The following is a 6000-nucleotide window of genomic DNA, read 5'->3' on the forward strand; positions in this document are numbered from 1 at the left end:
TGGTCCAACTTGTCTCTTTTTTGAGGGACCTTTCAGAAAGTTGCAACAAGTAGCTGACATATTCCAACATCCTGATTTTTTTCCTCCCAAATGAAATTAAATCTCAAATATAAATTTTTAAAAGTGCCCCTGCTTAACATTATGCAAAGATTCCAGGTTTAGCCCAAAACAGTCATGCATCTCCAGAAGGTAGCCTAGTAATCATTTCACTTCTGCACATTTGCAGGAAAAAAATAAAATGCCAGTTTCATTTAAGGATGTACTTCATTAAGCAGTAAAAATTAATTTTATTTAGTCCAGGTCCTTGAGTATAAGTCTTTTTATAACACTCTGAATGACAAAATGGGAACTATACACAAAGCCTAGTGGTTGTCTTGAGGACAAGCCCTTGTTTGATTGTTTAAGCCATAAACTGCACTTGCCACTTTCTTCATGGAACACCATCTTGAAAGAATGATGATAAACAAACCAGGATTATTCAGACTTGGGTATCTGGCAAACATTCTCTCAAAAATGAATGAAATGAACCTGTCACTTAAAGGAAAATAACGGTGTCTTTGCTGGCAGTGATAAAATTTGAGCTTTCAAGAGAAAATTAGAATTTCAGAATTCTTAATCTGCCACTGGGAACTTGATGGCTTCCCAATATCAACCACACTTTTCTGATGAGATGGGTGATGATATTAATGAATGTGATTATCTGATAGTTTTAAAAAGTAGTCAACATTTGGAAAAGCTGCATAACTCAGTGAACCACTATTTTCCACATGACCAATGCCTGATATTACAAAATCATAAATGTATATAAGATCCATTCAAAATACAAGATGGGGGGAAACGGACTTTGGTCCAGTGGTTAGGGCGTCCGTCTACCATAGGGGAGGTCCGCGGTTCAAACCCCGGGCCTCCTTGACCCGTGTGGAGCTGGCCATGCGCAGTGCTGATGCGCGCAAGGAGTGCCCTGCCACGCAGGGGTGTCCCCCGCGTAGGGGAGCCCCACGCGCAAGGAGTGCGCCCGTGAGGAAAGCCGCCCAGTGTGAAAAGAAAGAGCAGCCTGCTCAGGAATGGCGCCACCCACACTTCCCGTGCTGCTGACGACAACAGAAGCGGACAAAGAAACAAGACGCAGCAAATAGACACCAAGAACAGACAACCAGGGGAGGGGGGGGGGGAAATTAAATAAATAAATAAATCTTAAAAAAAAAATACAAGATGGGTGAAGTGGATGTGGATCAAGAGATTATGCTCCCACCTACCACATGGGAGGTCCCTGGTTTGATTCCTGGTGCCTCCTGAAGAAGACAGTGACCTGGCATGACTGGCAGGCATGGTGAGCTGATGCAACAAGATGATACAACAAGAGACACAAAAAGGAAAAAAACACAATGAGAGACACAACAAAAGCAGTGAGCAGAAGTTCCCAGTGCCTCCTACAAAAGAAGATGAGCAAGACAGTGAGCTGATGCAACAAGAAGCACAAGAAGAAAAAAACATGAGAGACACAACAAAGCAGGCAACCTAGGTGGCTCAAGTGATTAGGTGCCTCCTAAAGGAAACAAGGAAGACAAACAGACACAGCAAGTGCAAATAATGAGGGAGTGAGGAGAAATAAATAAATAATAAATCTTGGAAAAAAAAATACAAGATGGACCAATGGATTTTAGTGAAACAATACAATATGTTGATTGATATGGTTTCAGATTACTTATTGCAACTAACCTTTAAGAAACTACCATTTGTCAAGTTTTGGTGAGGTATTAAAGAAGAACATCCACAATTTTCTGTAAAGGCTATTAAAATATTCCTTCCTTTTCCAGGCATATATATGTGTGTGGGGTCCTATTTTCTTTATACACTTCAACCAAAACAACATACTGCAACAGACTGTATATAGAAACAGATATGAGAATACAGTTAAATCTGACATGAAACAGATTTACAAAAATGTAAAACAATGTCCATTTCCTCACTAAGGTTTTTAAAAAATATACTTATTTTTCATAAGAATAAACATTTATGCTACTTTGTAATGAGCTAATTATCATTACTTAAGTGAATTAAAAATTATATACTTTAAAAAATTATCAGTTTTAATTTCTAATATAATAAATATTCATAGGTCTTTAGGGTATTCAGAATTTTTTAAGGGTATAAAGGGGTTGTGAGGCCAAAAAGTTACAGAACTGCTGGGTTGTGTAGTATTCCATTGCACTGTACCACATTTTGTGAAAGAAAAAAATTAACTGAAAAAAAAAAATCTGTCTCCAACCAATTCTTTTCTCAGTTACCTGGGACAGAAGGCCATCATTACAATTCTAGGTCCAGCTGATAACACACAGCTGGAGCAGTCAGGCCTGCTGGGCCATGAGGTGGGTACTAGAGCCTGGGGGAGCTTCTCTTAGAGGGGACGCAGTTCTCGAAATGGACCAGTCACTCCCCAGTTGACCTCCCTACTGATTGCAAATGCATAAGGAGAAGACTAATCATCAGAGCCTAATATAAATTTCCAACCTACAAAATCACGAACATATAAATGATCATTGTTTTAAGTCACTAAGATTTGGGACAATTTATTATGCAGCAATAGATAACTGATACACTAACTCTAAGAATCCTGAGTGAATTTCATCTAATGCCACTTCTTAATTATGAGCATATATTTGCATTCTTTAAGCACTGCATGTAGCTTCTATTTGTCTCTCTAGAGCTTTCCCTCTTCTTCTACCTTGTTCTTTATACTGGGAAGCCAACCTGTGAATCCTACTACATCATTTGGCTCCTGTTCCTTCTGGATTATAGTTGGGTGTGGCTAATGGGGAGCCCTGGCAGGAAGCTGGAGGGAAGGAGAAGAGTGAGGTTAGGATATCTGTTACCAGGATTCTCTTCCTGTAAGGCCACTGAGGGTTGGCTCAGCCTCTCCACCAAATGTCACCTCCTTTCTCAAGCTTGCTGACTCTGTATGACCGTTTTCTTGTAAGTTTCAGTAGCTGCTTCCTCTCTTTGCCATTTTGAACTTAGGCTTAGTAACAGTTCAGCTGCTACTCGCCCCTTGTCACTATCATTTGTAGTTACCTTAATCTATATCTTTATAAATAAACCCTCCTTGAATTATTAACTTTTGGTTGTGCTACCTGTTTTTGGATCCTGACTGGTAACTGATGTTAGCCGCAAACTTCACCTTAGAATTCTTCTGCTACTCTTTATTTTTTAAAGATTTATTTTTATTTATTATTATTTTATTTTTATTTTTATTTTTTAATTGATTTTGTAAAAATGTTACATTAAAAAAAATATATATATATATATATGAGGTCCCATTCAGCCCCACCACCCCCACCCCACCACTCCCCCCCCAGCAACACTCACTCCCCTCATCATGACACATCCATTGCACCCGGCAAGTACATCTCTGGGCATCTCTGCACCTCATGGTCAATGGTCCACATCATGGCCCTTACTCTCCCACATTCCATCCAGTGGGCCCTGGGAGGATTTACAATGTCCGGTGATTGCCCCTGAAGCACCATCCAGGGCAACTCCAAGTCCCAAAGGCACCTCCACATCTCATCTCTTCCTGCCACTCCCCATATCCATCAGCCACCATGTCCACTTTTCCCACTCCAATACCACCTTTTCTCTGTGGGCCTTGGATTGGTTGTGTCCGTTGCACCTCTATGTCAGGAGGAGGCTCAGATTCCACATGGATACTGGATGCAATCCTCCTGTAAAGATTTATTTTTATTTATTCCCCCCCGCCTTACCACCTGCACTGACTGTATGCTCTCTGTGTCCATTAGCTGTGCATTCTTCTGTGTCTGCTTGTCTTTCCTTCTCTTCTTTTTAGGAGGCACCGGGAACAGATCTCAGGACCTTCCAATGTGGGAGAGAGGCACTTTTCGCTTGAGCCACCTCAGCTCCCTGGTTTTGTTGAGACTCTCATTGTCTTTTCTTTGTCTCTTTTTTGTTGCATCATCTTTTTGCATCAGCTCTAATGTAGGCTAGCTCGCCTGCACCAGGAGGCCCTGGGAACTGAACCTGGGTCCTCCCATATGGTAGACTGGAGCCCAATCACTTGAGCCACATCCACTTCCCTTCTGTTCCTCCTTAAATGAAGGAATGTTGGAAACAACCAAGGTGCCTACCTTGTTTGCCAAGGTTGCTACGACAAATACCATACACTGGGTTGTCATAAACTACAAAACCAATTGTCTCATGGTTTTGGGGCTGGAAGTCCAAAATCAGTATGTTGGCAAGGCCATGCTTTCTTCCTAGATGGTAGTGCTCTGGTGATAGATGGCAGTTTTCTGTTACAAGGCCACCTCTCTCTCCTCTCTGGCTTCTACTTCTGGATTCTGGTTTCCCCTGCTCACTCATCTGAATTACCTCATATAGATTAAGGCCCACTCTGATTCAGTTTAGCCACACCTAAATGGGATCACTGAAGATCATCACTTTAACATCTTTAAAGATACTATTTACAAATGGCTCATACCCACAGGAATGCAGGTTAATATGTGAGTATATCTTTTGTGGGGTACATGTTTTAATCCCCAACCGTGTCCATTGCTACAGAACTAAATTATGTTACCTAAAGAGAAAGAATTCCTGTGTCCTTGGGACCCCCAGCCCAGAGCTCCTATTTCCCGCATCCACTCATATAGGACCCACGATAGACTTCATGGGTGATTGATCTCCCAGGACCAAGGCTTTATCTTTTAAACTCCTAAGTTCTCCAAGGTCTTTTGCAGGGTAGATAGGGAGAGGATACTTCTACTTTGAGCTTTGTGAGTGTTCAGAACTGGAATGTAGGGTGGACAATGATGGTGAACTGGGCAGAAGTTAGGTTGTGGTCTCTTGTTCCTCAGCCAGACCCTGGCTTCAAGTTTACTACCCTTGCTCCACAGGTGACAGCTTCCCTGCCAGACTGCATGCCCACTATGTAGATGGAGTCTTTTTTTTTCAAGATTTATTTTTTATTTATTTCTCTCCCCTGTTGTCTGCTCTCTGTGTCCATTCGCTGCATGTTCTTCTGTGACTGCTTCTATCCTTATCAGTGGCACTGGGAATCTGTGTTTCTTTTTGTTGCGTCATCTTGTTGTGTTAGCTCTCCGTGTGTGCGGCGCCATTCTTGGGCAGGCTGCATTTTCTTTCACACTGGGTGGCTCTCCTAATGGGGCACACTCCTTGCACATGGGGCTCCTCTACGCAGGGGACACCCTTGCGTGTATCAGCACTGCACATGGGCCAGCTCCACACGGGTCCAGGAGGCCCGGGGTTTGAACTGTGGACCTCCCATGTGGTAGGCGGACGCCCTATCCATTGGGCCAAATCCGCTTCCCTAGATGGCGTCTTGAAAGATGGATGCAGCAATCTCTTTCATTCCACATGCTCTTCTGCAAAGTTATCTTGCCATTCTCTCATCAAGAGGTAGAGTATATTCCCTCTCCCCTTGAATCTAGGCTGTCCCTGTTACTTGTTTTGACAGATAGAATGTAACACAAATTATTCTGTATTATTTACAAGTCTGGGCCTTAAGAGATCTGCAGCTCCCCCTTGCCTATTGGAGCTCTCTCTGGGAACTCAGATGTCATGGTATGAGGAAGCCCAAGCAGCCAATCAAAGAGCCAAGGCCATATGGCTCCTAGTCTTCAGCCAGCACCAACTGCCATCCTCGTGAGTGGGTGATTTTAGACATTTCAGCCATCCCAGCGCCCCAGACTGATACCACCTGAAACAGAACTGCATGGTCATTCCACAGATCATGAAAAATAATAAGTTGATGTTCTTTTAAGCAACTAAGTTTGGGGGTTGGTTGTTTTACAGCAATAGATAATTACCACGCTTATTTTCTGGGGTCCCAGGGAAGGTAGCCCTTATCTGATCTGCACATGACCTCTCTTCCTTCCCGCCTTGTGGGTCATGTCACATGGCTACTGAAGCCTTCATGTTTTACGTTGTTGGATACTCTGCTGGAATATTTAGTTTTTGAAACAATAGCCA

This window comes from Dasypus novemcinctus, chromosome 23, assembly GCF_030445035.2.
Source record: "Dasypus novemcinctus isolate mDasNov1 chromosome 23, mDasNov1.1.hap2, whole genome shotgun sequence".
NCBI classification, from domain to species: Eukaryota; Metazoa; Chordata; class Mammalia; order Cingulata; family Dasypodidae; genus Dasypus; species Dasypus novemcinctus.